This window comes from Natrix helvetica, assembly GCF_964273705.1.
Source record: "Natrix helvetica genome assembly, chromosome: 4".
Classification (NCBI taxonomy): Eukaryota; Metazoa; Chordata; class Lepidosauria; order Squamata; family Natricidae; genus Natrix; species Natrix helvetica.
Window position 1 is genome coordinate 156194252 of NC_138550.1, and position 20790 is coordinate 156215041.

Sequence of the window (20790 nt, forward strand, 5' to 3'; positions counted from 1 at the left end):
TAGGAGGACGCCCAAATTGCGCGCCCGTTCCACAGGGGGCAATTGCTCGTCCCCTATGGCCAGCGATGGAGTCAGCTGGCTGAACCGAGGTGCCGGTAGCCACAGCCACTCAGTCTTGGAGGGGTTGAGTTTGAGTCTGTTGTCCCCCATCCAGACCCCGACGGCTTCCAAACACCGGGACGTCACTTCGACAGCCTCGTTGGGGTGGCTTGGGGTTGAAATGTACAGCTGGGTATCATCAGCGTACAGATGGTATTCAACCCCAAAACCACGGATGATCTCGCCCAGCGGCTTCACATATGCATTGAACAGAAGGGGCGAGAGGACCGACCCCTGCGGCACTCCACAAGAGAGTGGCCTCAGGGTCGATCTCTGCCCCCCTGTCAACACATATTGCATCCGGCCGGAGAGGTAAGAGCCGAACCACCGTAGAACGGTGCCTCCGACTCCCATCCCCTCCAGCCGGCGCAGTAGGATACCATGGTCGATGGTATCAAAAGCTGCTGAGAGATCTAATAGGACCAGGATAGAGGAACAACCTCTATCTCTGGCCCTCCAGAGATCATCAACCAACGCGACCAAGGCTGTCTCTGTGCTGTGCCCGGGTCGGAAGCCGGACTGGCGTGGGTCTAGATAGTCGGATTCATCGAGGTGACGTGGAAATTGCTGCGCCACCACATTCTCAACAACCTTCGCCAGAAAGGGAAGGTTGGAGACTGGACGATAATTAGCTAGCTCCATTGGGTCAAGTGAAGGCCTCTTGAGTAAGGGCCTCACCACCGCCTCTTTCAAGGCAGTTGGTAAGGATCCCTCATCCAACGAGGCATTCACCAGGCCCAGAAGCCAGCCTCATGTCACCTCCCAGGATGCCAGTACCAGCCAGGAGGGACACGGGTCCAATGAACATGTGGTGGGTCGCAGCCGTCCACGCAACCTGTGTAAATCCTCGGGGGCAACAGAGTCAAACTCCTCCCAGAGTGGACTCACAAGACTCGCTGTTGACGGCCCGTCCAGACCACTGGAGGGGGCCCATCCGCTTCGGATCTGAGCGACTTTGTTCTGCAGATATTCTCCAAACTCCTTTGCTCTTCCCTGTAAGGGTGCCCCCCGCGTCTCTTGCACCAAGAGGGAGCGGGTCACCCTAAACAGGGCAGCAGGGCGGTTATCCGCAGACGCAATAAGAGCGGCACAATGTCTACGTTTGGCCGCTCTCAATGCCACAAGGTAGGTCTGTAAATAGGCTCTTACCTGTGTTCAGTCAGACTCGGAGCGTGAGGACCTCCACCTGCTCTCTAGACGTCTCCTATGGCGCTTCATCACCTTCAACTCCTCGGTATACCAAGGAGCCCGGGTGGGTCGCTGCCGTAGGAGAGGTCGCAAAGGCGCAACCCGGTCCAAGGCCCCAGCCGTCGCCCTATTCCAGGCGGCCACTAGGTCCTCCGACCGAGCGCTGGTCAGGGCTACAGGTAGTGGCCCAAGCTCCGTCTGGAACCTAGCTGGTTCCATCAGGTGCTTGGGGCGGTACCAGCTTGGACAAACTGGCTCCGCCTCCTCGCGGTGGGGGGTAGCGCCAGGGAAGTCTAGCCGGAGACATGAGTGATCTGACCATGACAGGGGAGTAATATCTAAATCCCCTATTCCCAGATCACTCGTCCACTGCTCAGATACAAAAACAAGGTCCAGTGTGTGGCCACCTTCGTGTGTGGGGCCCTGAATTAGTTGGGTCAGGCCCATGGCTGTCATGGAAGCCATGAACTCCCGAGCCACCTCGGATGCTGCTCCCGTCGACGGCAGGTTGAAATCCCCCATAACCAAAAGTTTGGGGATCTCCACCGCCGTCTCCGAGATCAGCTCGAGGAGCTCGGGCAGGGCTGCTGACGTATAGCGAGGAGCCAAGTATACAATCAGCAGACCCCACTGCCTCCCTGGGCCCCATTTCACACCAAGTGACTCACACCCAGGTATCTGAGGAACAGTGAACTCCCTCGGCTCTAGACCATCCCGTATAACTACCGCCACCCCTCCACCCTTACCCAGGGCCCGAGGCTGATGGAATGCATGGAAACCCGGTGGGCACATTTCCACGAGGGGTAAACCACCCTCGTGACCCAACCAGGTCTCCGTTATTCCTGCAAGGTCCAGCTCCCCCTCAGAGATCGACTCATTAATGAGGGGGGCCTTGTTGGTCACGGACCTTGCATTGCAAAGCATCAGTCGCAGGCTCTGTCTCTGTAGTTCCCGACCACCTAGGTTGCGGGGGTTGGTACAAACGACCGGGCGTAGCCAGCAGCCACGGTCTCCCAACCGACCTTGTGATCTTCTCTTGTCCTTGCATCCCCCCCTCCCCGCGACCGTTGTAATAAAGCAACCCTTTTAATATTTCCTAAAATAGTTAATATTTTAGGAGAGAGGTAGGTGCTAACTTCCCACAGATTCTTGTCCTACCCTTGGGCGCTTTGGAGAATAGTTTTACTCCTCTTCTTTGTGAGAGCCCCTTAGAATGATATTGGAACACTGCTATCATGTCTCCCCTCTATGTTTTAGTCTACTAATCATCTTTGTTTCTCTTCTCCACATTCTCTTTGCAGGTGAAACTCAAAAAATTAGAATATCTTACAAAAGTTCATTTATTTCAGTAATGCAACTTAAAAGGTGAAACTAATATATGAGATAGACTCATTACATGCAAAGCAAGATAGTTCAAGCCGTGATTTGTCATAATTGTGATGATTATGAATTACAGCTCATGAAAACCCCAAATCCACAATCTCAGAAAATTAGAATATTGTGAAAAGGTGCAACATTCTAGGCTCAAAGTGTCCCACTCTAATCAGCTAATTTAGCCATAACACCTGCAAAGGGTTCCTGAGCCTTTAAATGATCTCTCAGTCTGGTTCAGTAGGAATCACAATCATGGGAAAGACCGCTGACCTGACAGTTGTGCAGAAAACCATCATTGACACCCTCCATAAGGAGGGAAAGCCTCAAAAGGTAATTGCAAAAGAAGTTGGATGTTCCCAAAGTGCTATATCAAAGCACATTAATAGAAAGTTATGCGGAAGGAAAAAGTGTGGAAGAAAAAGGTGCACAAGCAGCAGGGATGACCGCAGCCTGGAGAGGATTGTCAGAAAAAGGCCATTCAAAAGTGTTGGGGACTTTCACAAGGAGTGGACTGAGGCTGGAGTCAGTGCATCAAGAGCCACCAAACACAGACGGATCCTGGACATGGGCTTCAAATGTCGTATTCCTCTTGTCAAGCTGCTCCTGAACAACAAACGTCAGAAGCGTCTTACCTGGGCTAAAGAAAAACAGACCTGGTCTGTTGCTCAGTGGTCCAAAGTCCTCTTTTCTGATGAGAGCAACTTTTGCATCTCATTTGGAAACCAAGGACCCAGGGTATGGAGGAAAAATGGAGAGGCACACACTGCAAGATGCTTGAAGTCCAGTGTGAAGTTTCCACAGTCTGTGTTGTTTTGAGGAGCCATGTCATCTGCTAATGTTGGTCCACTATGCTTCATTAAGTCCAGGGTCAACGCAGCCGTCTACCAGGAAATTTAGGAGCATTTCATGCTTCCTTCCGCAGATGAGCTTTAGGGGGATGCTGACTTCATTTTCCAGCTGCCCACACTGCCAAAAGCAACAAAACCTAGTTCAATGACCGTGGGATTACTGTGCTTGATTGGCCAGCAAACTCGCCTGACCTGAACCCCATAGATTCTCTATGGGGCATTGCCAAGAGAAAGATGAGAGACATGAGACCAAACAATGCAGAAGAGCTGAAGGCCACTATTGAAGCATCCTGGTCTTCCTTAACACATCAGCAGTGCCTCAGGCTGATAGCTTCCATGCCACGCCGCATTGAGGCAGTAATTACTGCAAAAAGGGCCTAAACCAAGTACTGAGTACATATGCCTGCTTATACTTTTCAGAGGCCTGATATTGTTCTATGTACAATCCTTGTTTTATTGATTACATGTAATAGTCTAATTTTCTGAGATTGTGGATTTGGGGTTTTCATGAGCTGTAAGCCATAGTCATCATAATTATGACAAATCACAGCTTGAACTATCTTGCTTTGCATGTAATGAGTCTATCTCATTTATTAGTTTCACCTTTTAAGTTGCATTACTGAAATAAATGAACTTTTGCACGATATTCTAATTTTTCGAGTTTCAGCTGTAGAATCTCAACATCTTTTTTTTACATGTGGTGATGATAAAGCCCCATTTAGCATCTGGAGCAGATGGTAAATTCATCCTGCCCAGTGGATAGACAGCTAGACAGCTTTTATCAATCTGGTGCCCTACAGATGGGTCAAAAAAATAATAATAATTCTCCCGTAAATAGGAGCCCTTCACTCCCACAATGGGGACCAGATTTTCTGTTGCTAAGCAAGTTAGTTGTTAAGTGAGTCATGCCCAGTTTTATAATCTTTTTTGCCAGTGTTCACCAAATCACTGCAGTTATTGAATCATATGGTCATAAAACAAATCTCTTTCCCTCTTGAGTTTGCTTGTCAGAAACCACTGCGAAACTTGGAAATGGCGACCTCATGACCCCATGATACTACAATCCTCGTAAATACACCATGGTTGCCAAGCGCCCAAATTTTGATCATGTGACATTAGGATGTGATGGTTGCAAGAGGACCGGTCATAAAGTCACTTTTTTCAGTGCCATTCTAACTTTCAACGGTCACTAAACAAACGACTGTAAGTCTTCAGGTCTTCTCAGACAAGACTTGTCCATCCCAAGTTCTTTGACTGTTATGCAGATGTTTGAACTCTTGAGTTGATCCACGGCTTTTAGCAGCCTATCTCTAACCCTTGCAGGCATCTGGAACTGGTAGCTCTCCAATCCTTAATCCAGGGGTGTCCAAACTTGGCAACTTTAAGACTTGTGGACTTCAACTCCCAGAATTCCCCAGCCAGCCTGGGAATTCTGGGAGTTGAAGTCCACAAGTCTTAAAGTTGCCAAGTTTGGACACCCCTGCGCTTAATCCCTTTCTGAGATTATTTAAAACCAGATTCTTAACAAGTGTGTCTCTGTGGCAGCCCAGTTCATGGCAGACTCCCAGTCACTTTCCCCCTCCTGGTTTTATTAATGGTTTCCTTTTTAGCAAATGTGTAAGCCCATTAACCACAGTTTATAGGCTGCTCGTCTGCTTCGAGGGGAGATCATTGCGTGAAAATCCACCAACACTCCCTTTCAAACTGAGCAAGGATCTCTCTCTCTCTCTCTCTCTCTCTCTCTCTCTCTCTCTCTCTCTCACACACACACACACACACACACACACACACACACCACTGCAGTGATTACTGAGTGTTAAAGAAACCCCAGGGCAGTTAAGTGAACTGAGAAAGTGAATTGATTTCTTGTTATAACGTCAGCAATCTGCATTCACAAATGTTTACTGTTTCTCTCTTCAGGGACTGCTATTTGCTGAGTGAGGGGTTGCACTCAGCCCCTCTCAGGCAAATTATTTAAACAAGACCCTCTCTCCCTAAAATGAGGCAACTTGCTGAACAAACTTATTTGTGGGTGGTTTGCATTTTATTTTAAATCTCTGCTCTCTCCGAATCAGGAGGGAGGGAAACAAGGCCTTAACCACCAGTAGATCACACTGAAAGAACCAGCTATGTTCTTCAGACACCTTCCTCTCTCATTCAGCAACATTGTGCTAAGACAAGAATTGTGTCACCACCTTAAACTAACTGCCGAATCCTCAATTTGGCAGTTCAAAGCTTTATTATAAATAATAATAATTGAAAGCTCAACAGAGCTGTGTTCTGCATGCCAAAAATCCATTTCTAGTTGAATGCCTGGAATTAAGATTGAGAAATAATACTGCTTAATATTTCGGTGAATGGTTGCTACTCAGACCAAAGGGAGACAGCTTTCTAGTCGAGGGCTGGGCAACCATGGCAACTTTACAACCTGTGGACTTCAACTCCCAGAATTCCTGAGCCAGCCATGTAGAGTTGGAAGTTCAGAGGGCGTAATTTGCATAGTTCTCCACATTTGTTCTAGGCCAGGGGTGTCAAACCCGCATTGTCACGTCGTCACAGTGTGGGTGCATAAACAGAGGGATAGAATCAAGATCACATGAAGTGAACCACTTTATAATGCTTGGTAAGGCCACAGTTGGAATACTGCATTCAGTTTTGGTCGCCATGATGTAGAAAAGATGTGGAGACTCTAGAAAGAGTGCAGAGAAGAGCAACAAAGAGGATTAGGGGACTGGAGACTAAAACATATGAAGAACGGTTGCAGGAACTAGGTATGTCTAGCTTAAGAGAAAGAAGGACTAGGGGAGACATGGTAGCAGTGTTCCAATATCTCAGGGGTTGCCACAAAGAAGAGGGAGTCAAACTATTCTCCAAGGCACCTGAGGACAGGACAAGAAGCAATGGGTGGAAACTAATCAAGGAGAGAAGCAACTTAGAACTAAGGAGAAATTTCCTGACAGAACAATTAAGCAGTGAACAACTTGCCTCCAGAAGTTGTGAATGCTCCAACACTGGGAGTTTTTAAGAAGATGTTGGATAACCCTTTGTCTGAAGTGGTGTAGGGTTTTCTGCCTAAGAAAGGGGTTGGACTAGAAGACCTTCAAGGTCCCTTCCAACTCTGTTATTCTATTCTATCATCATCATCGTTATTATTACTATTATTATTATTTTAGTACATAAAAAAGTTATAGGTAAGGAGGCTCTCAAAGACATCGCTACAATGAAGTCCTACCTGCTTCAGCTTTTTATCTTCATTAGTTGTTGCTGGAATTAGTGTTTGTTTTGTAAACACTGTATCAATTATTCACAGCCACTTTGGCACTGCAACTCTTTCCTTGCAAATAGAGGCCCTCAATCAGTAAAGACATTGGAATTCATTATAATACTAGTAAATGAAATTGCATTATTATTATTTATTATTATTTATTTGGATTTATAAACCGCCCCCTCTCCCAAAAAGGGACTCGGGGCGGTGTACAGTCAATGAAACACAGATAAAATACATAAATATCAATATAAATAATATATAAACAATTAAATACTTGAGCAGGTAGTCCTCAACGTACGACCACAAAACTGAGCCCAAAATTTCTGTTGCTAAGTGAGACATTTGTTTAGGGAGTTTGGCCCCATTTTACAACCTTTCTTGCCTCGGTTGTTAAGTGAATCACTGCAGTTGGTAAGTTAGTAACACGGTTGTTAAGTGAAGCTGGCTTCCTCATGGATTTTGCTTTTCAGACGGCCGCAAAGGGAGATCACATGACTCCAGGACACTGCAACCATCATAAGTATGAATCGGTTGCCAAGTGTCTGAATTTTGATCGTGTGACCAGGAGGATGTTACAAACATTGTAACTGAAAAACGGTCATAAGTCACTTTTGGGGTAGGAAATTCTGGGAATTGAAGTCCACAGGTCTGAACATTGCCAGGGTTGGATACTCCTGATCTAGCCCATATTGTGCCTTTTTATTACAGAGAATATCGTGGGAGAATTTGCAAAGGCTTTTAAATATACTTTATCTATAGCATTTTCCTTATCTACTAAATTAATAATTCTATTAAAAAAGGAAATGCAATTAGTCTGGCATGATTTACTTGTGCAGTCCCATATTGGTGTTTGCTAATGGTGGCATACTTATTCAAGTGCTGACAAAATACTTGCCCAGCATAGGCAAAAGAACGATACGTCTGAATTTTCTTTTCCTTTTGAAGGTGGGGATGATATTTGCTCTCCTAAGATCCTCTGGGACTCCTTCAGTCTCCAAGAAATCTCCAAGATCACCAACAGTGGTTTTCTGGAATCACCTCTGTTAGTTCCTTTAGTAAACTAGGATATTATAACCTGTGCAGCTTTGGAGACCTGAATTTGTTTAAATTAGCTAAGTCCTTTTTTTAATCTTCTTCTTGTCAATCCTATGCTTCAGTTCCTTTATTGCCCTAATCATGGCAAAACCAAGATAGTTGGTTCCATTTTCTTTCTGAAAGAAGCAGACACAAAATAGGAATTGACAACTTCTGCTGTCTCACCATGACCACAACAAAACAACTGGAGTTGGAAGGGACCTTGGAGGCCTTCTAGTCCAACCCTCTGCTCAAGCAGGAGACCCTATACTAGAAGAGGGTCGACTTATTTTCCAAAGCACCAGAAGGCAAGAGAAGAAACAATGGATGGAAACTAATCCAAGGAGAGAAACCACCTGGAATTAAGTAGAAACTTCCAAACAGTGAGAATAATCAGTGGGACAGAAAAGACTGGGCAGTCACTTGTCTGAAATGGTATAGGGCAGTGATGGCTAACCTTTTTGATGTCGCATGCTGAAAGCCCACACCCATAATGCAATGCGTGTGTGACACCCTCCATGCCCCCTGCGCATGTGTGCACGCCCCCGCATTCCATTTTGGGCCTAATAGGCCACCCTGCAGCCTCCTGGGACCAACAATGGGCTGCGGGAGGGGGTGCCACGCACTGCCCCCCGTGCATACACACATGACTCCACACGCATGCGCACAAGATCCCTGTATATGTGCGTACATCACCCGCATGCGCTCCGCACATGTGGGGCAGAGACCCGAAAATCAGCTGGCTGGCGGGAGGCGTGCACAGATGCGCTGTGGAGCTGAGCTGGGGCGACGGCTCGCGTGCCCTCAGGCTCGCCATCACAAGTACAGGGTCTCCTGCTTGAGTGGGGGCGGGACTAGAAGATCCTTCCAGCTCTATTCTGATTGATGGAAGTCTAATATATATATATATTATATATCTTCTTCTTCAACCAACTCCTCCTGGTTGTGAGAATCAGGTCCAGCACAGCAGATTATCTTGCTGTCCTTCTAACAACTGAAGTTCTCAGCAAGAGAGGGGAAGAATTTGCTAAATCTCTGGGTTTGGGCAGAATTAGATCTCCAGCAGGCCTTAGAATAACTGAAATCTCCCATTATCACTACAGGTAGTGCTCAGTTAACCATGAATCCATGTAGCAACCGTTCAAAGTTACAATGGCATTAATTAGCTTTATAACCAATTAGTCTGTAGAGATTCTCAGTCACCCAGGCCGTGGTTGTCCCAAGGGTGCTTTTTTCAGGACGCAACTGGACTTTCTTGTTTTTTTTTTCTTTTGAAGACATGGATGGCGGGGAATGGGAGGATTTATATTTCTTGCAGACAGCTGGTCCTTTGCATCCTTTTTGAGGGTCATTGAAGCACTTTTATCTATGTCCTGAGGGTCATCTGTGTAGTACTAATAGTTCCTGCAGTCTGCAATTTTTTTTGGAAATCCATTCATACTCTCACACCACTCAAAAGGTGTTCATCCCAAATTGCATAGCTAAAAGTCTATGGAGATTCTCAGTCATCCAGGTTATACCAGAGGTGCTTTTTTCAGGAGGCAACTGGACTTTCTGGTTTTTTTCTTTGAAGAGGTTTCGCTTCTCATCCAAGAAGCTTCTTCATCTTCTTCACCGATTATTGAACTTACAACCTCTGCAGTGTCCCCACAGTCTCCCCATTGCCATTCTGGCGCTTCACAACCTTGCAACATCGTAACCTCAACCATTAGTCTCGTGTTAACTGACTTTAGGTTTGCATTAAATGCGACCTGGTACATTTTGCGCTACATTGAATATTGAATTATTCCAACTTGCATTGATCATGACCTTCCTGTTTTGCAAACTGTTTGTGTTTGTGGAATTCCTGGAGCCCTCTGTGTTGGTGGGGTTTTTTTGCAGACATTTTGTTACCAAACTAGTAGCATTGTCAGTGCACTGAGCTACAAAATTCTCTTCAATAGTATTTGTTGTTTGTTTGAGCATCTTTTTCTAGAGCAAAAGATGCTGTACATTGCAGCATCTTTTGTGATTAAAACGCTGAACCAGGAGTGCAAGGACTCGCATTGGAACAAATAAAGTTTCCCAAACTGGTTGAATTAAAAGAAATTCATTTGGACTATGGTGACAGAAACATAAAACAGATTAATAAGTAAAAACCATATAGAACTTGGTCCTTTGAACAACCACACTTAAAAGTTCCCAGTTTTATTTCTGGAATGTAAGACATTTTCTATCAATTCTGACAGCTAGCTTTTCCAACACGCTTTTTTTTAATTATTGTTTTAACTAACTGAAATAACGTTTCCTTTTTTAAAAAAAAATGTGTTCTAATTCAGGTTTTCTTTCACTGAACAAGATGTCAGCACATTGCATCAGCACAGGCGTTCCTTGTGGTTGTCATAGTCACACAAGTTGAAACACCCAAACAAAGCAGCAAGAAATGTATAACTGATTATGGATTATTATGAAAATTAACTCCTAAACTGGCTAGCTGGCTGGTGCATTTTAATAATAGACTTTCGTTGTTTGGCCAAAATGTAAAACTACCACAAAAGGAGAGTTAACTATCACAATACTTATGGCCAACATTCTTAGACTTTATGAACAGATTTCCAAATTTAGACTTCGTGCGCGCGCCAGAAACCAGAAGGGCAGCTGCCCGGTGTGCATGCACATGGCAGGAAGATGATCTTACGTTTCCTGGCGTATGCATGCACACTGGCCAGCTAGTCTTTGCATGCGCATACGCAGGCACACCAGAACCTGGAAGGTGACAGCTCGCTTGCTCGGAGAGATGGCTCTGCATGCCACTTCCGGCATGTGTTTCATAGGTTCAGCATCATGGATATAGATGATGCTAATAATCTCTGAATGGTTCTACGGGTAGTCTTTGAGTTATGACCATGATTGAGCTCTTGTAAAGTGAGTCACCATGAATGGGAGCCAGTTTTACAATCTTTCTTGCAGAGGTCATTAAGCAAACTCATTATGGGGCAGTTTTTGCTGGAAATCAACAAAGTAAACCCAGGTTTTCGGCATAAATTGCAGACGCCTGACTGTAGGATGTTGCAAACCGCCATAAATCAGGCCTGTTGCCCAGCACCCAAAATGCAGTCACATGATTGCAGATGGGGCAGATATCAGAACTTTCAAAACGGGTCTAAACTTCTCAGCACAGAATTCTGAGGAAATCAACCATCCTTGCTGGGGAATTCTGGGTTCTGAAGTCCACACAACTTAAAAATCACTAAGATTGAGAAGCGATGCTCTAGATCAGTGGTTCTCAACCTGTGGGTCGGAACCCCCTTGGGGGTCGAACGACCCTTTTACAGGCGTCGCCTAAGACCATCGGAAAACACATATTTTTGAAAAAATATGGAAAACATAAAATAATTTTATGGATGGGGGTCACCACAACATGAGGAACTGTATTAAAGGGTCGCGGCATTAGGAAGGTTGAAAACCACTGTTCTAGATAAACACTGAGCTGTACTTCGTGTTATCTTACTATTTACTCAGCGCCTGCCACATTCGTAATACCCATCCTAATAATGCAAAGCTGTAGGGGGAGAACAGCCATATACCATTTAGTAGCAGTTTTAACATGCCATGAGTCAGCAACACCACCTGGTCTATTTTAGCTTTGCTCGTTTGCTATGGCAATGGTGTTTTTTTTTTACAAATATTCTTTTTAATATATAATGGGAACCCCTCCTCTGACAAGGCTGCGTATACATGGTAAACAGCTACTACAAAGGGCTGGAAGAAAGTTAAGAGTCTGAAGCCACGTTTTGTAGCATTGCACTGTCAGCTCCCCTGGTAAATCTCTGCAATTCGTTAGTTGTGTGAAAATGTGCCTGTTCCAGAGCCAGAAAGCAAATACTGTGCAAATTCAAAGAGAAAATAAAACCAAACAGCGGAAACCACCTTCCTTCCTTCCCTCCCTCCCTCCCTTTTTCTTTTTCTGTTTTGGATTCTTGAAGGTGGTTCTGACTTGGGCAATGATTGTAATGTTGGGAGAAATGTCCATCTCCAAGTGGGGAGAAAGACACTGGAAACATGGAGGCTGCTTGGAAAGATGGTTTTAATGGTGGACAGGACCACATGGCTTGAGGTCCTGGGCAAAAAGACGATCACATGCCTTTGAACATTTTGAAGAAGAAAGGGAAGAGATGCTGAGAGATTTTGAGTTTTATAGAAATGCAGGGACGTGCAGGCAGGGGAGGCAGAGCCTCACCTCTCTTCATGAAATAATAGTATATAATATTATATTATTATATACATCCGTCCGGTTGCTTTCGTGCCTTCGTCATCCAGGAGCGCCGACAACATTTCTGCCTTTGCAGCTTCCGGGCACGCCCGGACGGAGGTAGCCAGAATGGCATCGAGGCAGTCCGGCGGGCGAGCGACCGAGGATCAGGCTGCCTCGCTCTCTCTTTCATCCGCCCGGACCGCCTCGGCGTCGCAATATGCAGTCGCGAGGAGCACGCAAAGTCCAGCAGAGGCAGGAAGGTTCTCGTCGTTCCCCAGTCGCTTTCGAGGACTGCGGAGCTCGAGCCGGCGGAGCACGCTCAGGAAGGCGAGGAATGGGATCACGTGTGCTGGAGGCTGAGGCAGCCTGAGCCTCCAGCACACGTGGTCCCATTCCCTGCCTTCCTGATGATGTCACCAGCCTCACCAGCCATAAACCTCACCGCACGTGACTGTAGAAATGTATCCCATTTCAGACTCCCAGGTGGCGGGGGTCTTAGCTAACTTTGTAGGCTATCTTGTGTCCCAAGCTTGGTTGAGCTGTTGCTGGGTGATGATGTAATGAAAGGGCTTTGGGCAGTGGTGGGATTCAGCCAGTTCGCATCAGTTCAGGAGAACCGGTTGTTAACTTTCTGAGCAGTTTGGTGAACTGGTTGTTGGAAGAAATCATTGGGCCAGAGAACCGGTTGTTAAATTATTTGAATCCCACCACTGGTTTTGGGATTCCTATTATGGCTCTGCCTGAAGTAGGTAGATCTTTGTTATGTAGAATAGACCGGCTCAGGCCTTAATGGCCCATTGACAGGGGGGAGTGCAAGGAGCTGCTTTGTCTTTAAAAAATCTCCTTTTCTCATCCAGGGAAATATAATATTCTGCCTTCGTTTAATATTTCCTAAAATATTTCATTTTTCTAGGAGAGGGGTGGCTGCTAACTTCCTAGAGTAACAGCTTTCATTATGTATGGCTGAAATCATATTTCCTTCATTTTTTAAAATTCTGAATTGAATTTGCTTTAGCTTCTATTTGCTGTTTTTGAAAGGGTTGGGTTGAATGGATTTTTTTTTACTCTGCTGCTTATCCAGGATCTTGGATCAAGAGAAAAGAAGATCAGGGGAATTTGGAAGACCTGGTGTCAATCTCTTTGTCTTAAATCCACCAATAATTTAAGACGAATGATTTTATATAGGAGACCAAAGAGACAGAAAAGCTATAAGTCCATTTTCAAAAAGGCTTCCTGGTTTTTTTTCCAGGGAGCCTGAATAAGAGCTTTCATATTTTAATCAAGCATTTATGCAACACCTCTAATCTTTTTGTACCAGACAGAATGCTTCCAATTTTATGTTCCAGATGGCGGGTCGGAAATCATATTTTCTGCCATTTCCTTTGTGGTCATGGGATTGGAGATAACGAGTCTAGCTTAGAGATCTTTCTCGCTGAATTTCAGAGCCCATGGATATTTTAGGTATCTCTCTGGCTTTTGATGGCTGCAAACAGAAACGCGAAAAGCTAATGCCGTTTTCATTTCCAAGAATGCGTTTTAGTCCCATATGCGTTTCAGAAGTATCCGTTGAAAATAAAAATAGCGGATGGCTGTAGCCCTGCAGTTTGTCTTAAAAGGACTAAGGAGAATTTTTCCGTGACTTAAGAATAATTAATCAATCAAACAGGTTGCCTCCTGAAGTTGTGGGTGCTACATTGCTGGAAGTTCTCAAGAAAAGATTAGGCATCCATTTGTCTGAGATGGCATAAGACCATGATGGCAAACCTAGGATACGTGTGCCAGAAGTGGCATGCAGAGTTATCTCTCAGGGCACGCGAGCCGTCGCCTGTTGTTCTTCCGGGTTCCGGCACTCCAGCCAGCTGATCTTCAAGCGGGCGGGAACACCGGAAACCAGAAGAGCAGCTGCAAGGTGCGCATGTGCGTGTTGGCTGACTGCTTTTCCGGCACGCGCATGCGCACTGGCCACCTGGTCTTCCAGTTTCTGGTGCGCATGCATGCACAAAGACCAGCTGGCCAGTGTGCAGGCATTCACTGAAAACTGGAAGATCATCTTCCTGGCGGGCGGCTGCTCTTCCAGTTTCTGGTATGTGCATGCGCATCGGCCAGCTGGTTTTTGCATGTGTATGTGCACCAGAAACCAGAAGACCAGATGGCTTGTGCGCATACACGTACCGGAAACTGGAAGAGCAGCTGCCCGGCAGGCTCATGCGCAATAGGCAGCTGCTCTTCTGGTTTCTGGCACAGACACACAAACCCAGTTTGGCACTTGGTGTTGAAAAGGTTCACCAACACTGGTATAAGATCTCTTGCCTTGGGCAGGGGGTCAGACTAGAAGACTGCAAGGTCCCTTCCAGACCTAGGAGTCTATGAGGATGTCAAAGTTCTCCTTCCCACCGAAGTAAGCTGGAGTTATATGGGCTAATGGGGAATATCAGAAAGATAAGAGCAAATAGATAAGTTTTTCTCTCTTGATTTTCACCTCAGCCTGAAGTTGGATAACTTCACATCACCAATGAGGAAATACAGCTGATCTGGAAGTTTTACAACGAATGCATGGGATTGGGTTATTGAGATCACGGGATTCCGGAGTGCCATCTTGCTGCAACAATTTCTACATCTTTCTCCATATAATTATTACATCCCGGTATCGCAGAATTTCAGTTGAAACCGCAAAAACACTTGGAGACATTGAATAAAATGAAGTCACATTTAATTTGGCTTACTGTGGCGGAGGGGTGTCTGTTATTCTCAGACACATTATGATGTCCTTTCTGGTATTTCAAAAGATTTGCTATTACACATGCTGCTCATATATATCATTTATGGGGTGACATCACCGCTCAAATGATGAGTTTGAGTGATGTTGTGGACATCACACGCCCTGTGGTCTTTCTACCGTAGTAGTTGCTTCAATCACGAGAATTTACTTAATGGTTATGCTTGTCTAAAAACGTCTTTGTGGAGAGATGAAGACATATCAGTGGTTGCCCTCTAATTGAACCAGGGGTACTGCTTACTAGCAGCTCTGATTTTATCAGCTCATAAAACATCTTTCATGTTTCCCAGCCTAATTCAACAGATACTTGAACCCAGCAATTTAACTCTTGAGTGAAAGTTCTAGGGCAGGTATGCCCAACCTTGGCAACTGCTAAGACCTGTGGACTTCAACTCATGGCTGGCTGGTGAATTCTGGGAATTGGAGGACACAAATCTTAGAGTTGCCAAAGTTGGACACTCCTGATCTAGGGACAATTATGAATAGATTTCACATCAACTAAATAATCTGAATATTCCTTCATTGGCTCACGGTTATACAAATATGAAGTAGTGGAAGTTGTCATTGTGGTTCCTTGATTAGGCTGTTTATTGTTAGTTTGTCTGGAAGTTCTTTGGTTTGGGGTATTGTTTATTTCTTGATTGTTGGTCTAGTGTTAATCTTGGCGTTAGTCTCTGCTCATATGAGCGTTCACTGTTAATGAGGAGGCGTTTTGACCTTTGTTTGCTTTTGGGCTTTTTTGGTGGTCTCTTTTGAATGGTGTGTAGATGCTATTTATCTCTGTGTGCCTGTTGATAGCCGATTTGTCTGAGTGCCAGGCCTCCAGGCAAGAAAGTTTGATATAGGATGCTTACAGTTTCCCAGTTGAAACTATGCTTGAATCTGTCCAAATGTCATGAAATTAGAGAGTTTTCTAACAGTTGTTAGTTGGTGTTAATGGATGTCCTCTGCTAGTATTATGCTTGTTTGTCCTACATAGTGGCTGTCCTTAATTTCACAATGCATGGACACAACACATGTATGGCTGTTGCAGCGTCCTGTGGTCACACCATTGCAATTTATAGCATTTTTTTTTTTGCCTGAAACCAGCGTTTACTTCTGGTTTCCAGCAAAAGCTGCCCATTGCAGACAGATCCACCAAACCACCTCAGTGATTCACTTAATACAATACAATACAATACAATAGCAGAGTTGGAAGGGACCTTGGAGGTCTCCTAGTCCAACCCCCTGCCTAGGCAGGAAACCCTATACCGTTTCAGACAGATGGCTATCCAACATCTTCTTAAAGACTTCCAGTGTTGGGGCATTCACAACTTCTGGAGGCAACTTCTGTTCCACTGATTAATTGTTCTAACTGTCAGGAAATTTCTCCTCAGTTCTAAGTTGCTTCTCTTCTTGATTAGTTTCCACCCATTGCTTCTTGTTCTACCCTCAGGTGCCTTGGAGAATAGTGTGACTCCCTCTTCTTTGTGGCAACCCCTGAGATATTGGAACACTGCAGTGGTGGGTTTCAGATTTTTTTGGAACCTACTCTGTGGGTGTGGCCTCCTTTGTGGGAGTGGCTTGCCGGCCATGTGACCTGGTGGGAGTGGCTTGGCAGTCATGTGACCAGGTGGGCATGGCTAACTTGGAAAATGTGGTGAAACTCACTTAACGATGCTCTTGCTTAGCAACCAAAATTTTGGGCTCAATTGTGGTCATAAGTTCTTTTTCTTTCTTTCTTTCATCTCTCTCTCCCACTTTCTTTTTTTCTTTTTCTCTCTCTCTCTGGCTCTTTGTCTCTCTCTCCCTCTCTCCCTCTCTGTCTCCCTCTGTCATTTTCTCTGGGTGTCTGTCTGTCTCTCTCTCTCTGTATCTCTGTCTCTCTCTCCTCCTTCCCCCATCTCTGTCACTCTGTGTGTGTGTGTCTGTCTGTCTCTCACTCACTCTGTGTGTGTGTGTGTGTCTGTCTCTGTCTCTGTCTCTCCCTCTGTCTCTCTCCCCTCCCTTCCTCTCTCTCTGTCACTCTGTGTATGTGGGTGTGTCTGTCTCTCACTCATTCACTTAATCACTCACTCTGTGTGTGTGTCTCTCTATCTTTCTCTCCCTCCCTCCCCCTCTCTGTCTGTGTGTGTGTGTGTGTGTGTGTGTCTGTCAGTCTCTCTGATTCCCTCACTCACTCCCTCTCTCTGTTCCTCTCTCTGTCTGTCTGTCTCACTCACACACACACACACACTGTGGTCACCTTGTTGAGTGTTCCAATCACATTTGAAACACTCAACAACTGGCTTGCATTTATGGTATTTTGCAGCATTCTGCAGTCATAGGACCAAAATATATGCTTTTAACCATATATTTTGGTCCTATGACTGCAGAATGCTGCAAAATACCATAAATGCAGGCCAGTTGTTGAGTGTTTCAAATGTGATTGGAACACTCAACAAGGTGACCACAGTGTGTGTGTGTGTGTGAGTGAGACAGACACAGAGAGAGAGGAACAGAGAGAGACTGACAGAGTCTGACAGAATCAGAGAGGTACTTTTAACTACCTGGCAGCGGCGTTTTTCCTTGGGGGGCTCCTCAGAACATCCCAAGACTTCGGAGGGAAGCCTCCAGTCCGGAGCAGGAGCAAAGCCCCTTTTCCAACTGGCCTTTCCTCGCTTGGAGGGCTTTGGAGGGAAGCTTCTGCATAAGCCCGGCCGAGTGACAACAAGTTCCCACCGTTACGAAGCCTCGGAGGCTGTAATTTTCTGAGCTGTGCGCGTGCGCCTGTTTTCCACGGCGTGGAGCAGCAGCGAGGTTTGTGTGGCCGGCAATCACTCCAAATGCCATCCGGGAAGACGAGGAACGTGAGGGGGGACCGTTGACGGCCTCCGCAATCATCGCTTGCCTCGCAGAGCCTCGCTGCTGCTCCACGCCGTGGAAAACAGGCGCGCGCGCACAGCTCAGAAAATTACAGCCTCCGAGACTTCGTAACGGCGGGAACTTGTTGTCATTCGGCCGGGCTTATGCAGAAGCTTCCCTCCGAAGCGTTCTGAGCCTCGGAGGCTGTAATTTTCTGAGCTGTGCGCGCGCGCCTGTTTTCCACGGCGTGGAGCAGCAGCGAGGCTCTGCGAGGCGAGCGATGATTGCGGAGGCCGTCAACGGTCCCCCCTCGCGTTCCTCGTCTTCCCGGATGGCATCCTGAGTCATTGCCGGCCACGCAGAATCTCGCCGCTGCTCCACGCCGTGGAAAACAGGCGCGCGCGCACAGCTCAGAAAATTACAGCCTCCAAGACTTCGTACCGGCAGGAACTTGTTGTCATTCGGCCGGGCTTATGCAGAAGCTTCCCTCCGAAGCGTTCTGAGCCTCGGAGGCTGTAATTTTCTGAGCTGTGCGCGCGCGCCTGTTTTCCACGGCGTGGAGCAGCAGCGAGGCTCTGCGAGGCGAGCGATGATTGCGGAGGCCGTCAACGGTCCCCCCTCGCGTTCCTCGTCTTCCCGGATGGCATCCTGAGTCATTGCCGGCCACGCAGAATCTCGCCGCTGCTCCACGCCGTGGAAAACAGGCGCGCGCGCACAGCTCAGAAAATTACAGCCTCCAAGACTTCGTAACGGTGGGAACTTGTTGTCACTCACCCGGGCTTCTGCAGACGCTTCCCTCCGAAGCGTTCTGAGGAAGGAAGGGCCAGTTGGGAAAGGGGCTTTGCTCCTGCTCCGGGCTGTAATTGCGCCTATGTTTTCCACGGCGTGGGGCCGCGGCCAGAAGACAAGGAACAGCAGTGGCGGCGGGGAGTCAGCCCCGATGCAAAAAACGCCAAGGGGGCGGGGCAGGAAATTACTTCCGGGTTCATTCTTCAACCGGATCGCGCGATCCGGTGCGATCCGGTAGAAACCCACCACTGGAACACTGCTATCATGTCTCCCCTAGTCCTTCTTTCTCTTAAGCTAGACATACCCAGTTCCTGCAACCGTTCTTCATATGTTTTAGTCTCCAGTCCCCTAATCATCTTTGTTGCTCTTCTCTGCACTTTTTCTAGAGTCTCCACATTTTTTTTACATCGTGGCGACCAGAATTGAATGCAGTATTCCAAGTGTGGCCTTACCAGGCAGCCTTAATGACTGCCACAAAAAAAAAAAAAAAAAAGGTTGTAAAATCGGGCATAGTCACATATTGGCCTGTTTAAAAAGCCACACGACGTACGACTGTAATTCCAGGTTCCATGGCTGTAACTCAAGGACTTGCTTGTAGTGATAATACAACTCCTGCGTTTTAAGTGATACCGAGTCTATGCTGTTCTGCAGATTGAATTACAGTAGTCAATAGCTTTATTCTTAAATAAGCTACAGAGGTAAACATTACCCCAACTGTTGTGGGTCTGCAGGCTTTAGGGATTACAAATAAATGTTCTCCAAAGTTTGTTTGTTTGTTTATATCCAATTTTTACTATTTTTACGAATAACTCAAGGTGGTGAACATATCAAAACTACCTATTTTCCTCACAGCAACAATCCTGTGAGGTGGTTTGAGCTGAGAGACAATGACTTCTCCGATTGTTCTAGCATTAATGACAAGACTGCCTAAGCCAGGGGTGTGCAAACTTGGGAACTTTAAGACTTGTGGACTTCAACTCCCAGAATTCCCCAGCCAGAAGTCCACAAGTCTTAAAGTTCCCAAGTTTGCACACCCCTGGCCTAAGCTAAGGTACAGCAGAATTTGTAGGAAAAGAAAGAAAATTTGATGTGTGATTAATATCATGTTTCAGAATTCCTTGCATTTAGAGGAGGTAATTTTAATACACTACAATAAGGTAAAGGTTCCCCTCGCAAATATGCGCTAGTCGTTCCCGACTCTAGGGGCAGTGCTCATCTCCGTTTCAAAGCCAAAGAGCTGTCCGAAGACATCTCTGTGGCCAGCATGACTAAATGCCGAAGGCGCACGGAGCGCTGTTACCTTCCCACCAAAGTGGTCCCTATTTTTCTACTTGCATTTTTTATGTGCTTTTGAACTGTTAGGTTGGCAGAAGAACGGGAGCTCACTCCATTACGCTAGGGATTCGAACTGCTGACCTTTCTTATATATAAAAAGTTTTTTTTTTTTAACAAACAAAACATAAAACATATAACCTTCTTCAATTGCATATAGCATGTCGTTTGGTTACAGGCTTTTGTGCCTAGATATCGAATACATATAAATACATTATTATCATTATACTACATTTGTTCAACTACAATTGTTATTTAACGGCTGGCCTTTCTGATCAACAAGCTCAGCGTCTTAGCCACTGAGCCACCGCGTCTCTGCTACCAATAGCGCTCCACAAATCCTATGACAGGAACAGTATGAAAGAGTATATAGAAAGCTTTTCTTTTAATCATTAAAGCAGCTACCTCTTTTTTCCTTACTATCCTCAGATGTGGTTCTGCAGTCAACATGATTGATGCTTTAGATGCATTTTCTTCCTTATGTAACAGAGTGCAGCAATTTTTTTTTCAGATTTGTATGGCTGCTTTAGAAAGCCATACTCCATTATTCCTGCACAACCATTTTGATATACCCGGATGGAGGTAGTTATAAGTATAATCTTTATTATTATTGTACTTAAATACAACGAAGTTGGTTTTAACCTCACTGGTGCAAAATTATAGCAGAAACGAAAAAAAGAAAAGAAAAAAAATTAGCGTGTGCATGGAGTGATTGTGGTTGTATTTAAAAGTCTCACAGCCCAAGGATAGAAACTATCTTTAAACCTGTTTGTTCGACTGGCTATACTTTGATGTCTTCTGCCTGACGGTAGAAGTGCAAAGGGACACTGACCCCAGGGTGTGAATCATCTCTGATTGAGATCAGTTTCAGGAAAGGAGCTTTGCATAGCCTACATAATTACAAAGAGAAACTGATTTCCGGACTAAAATCCACAGTTTTATTTGGGAGCATGAACTACAGTCACTAATGCAAATTATAATAGCA

At 45.7% G+C, this 20790-nt stretch overlaps 1 protein-coding gene across 16 annotated transcripts in view; it reads left to right on the forward strand.

Moving 5' to 3' along the window:
• Positions 1-20790, forward strand: part of ZHX2 (zinc fingers and homeoboxes 2) — a 78607-nt gene that overhangs the window by 17185 nt on the left and 40632 nt on the right. For 2 of the 16 annotated variants that reach the window (XM_081950587.1, XM_081950589.1), the window contains one exon: positions 20317-20387. The exons of the other annotated variants lie outside the window; for them this stretch is intronic. The gene's annotated coding sequence lies outside the window, so the exon portion shown is untranslated. The remainder of the gene's footprint in view (positions 1-20316; positions 20388-20790) is intronic. 16 annotated transcript variants of the gene reach the window in all.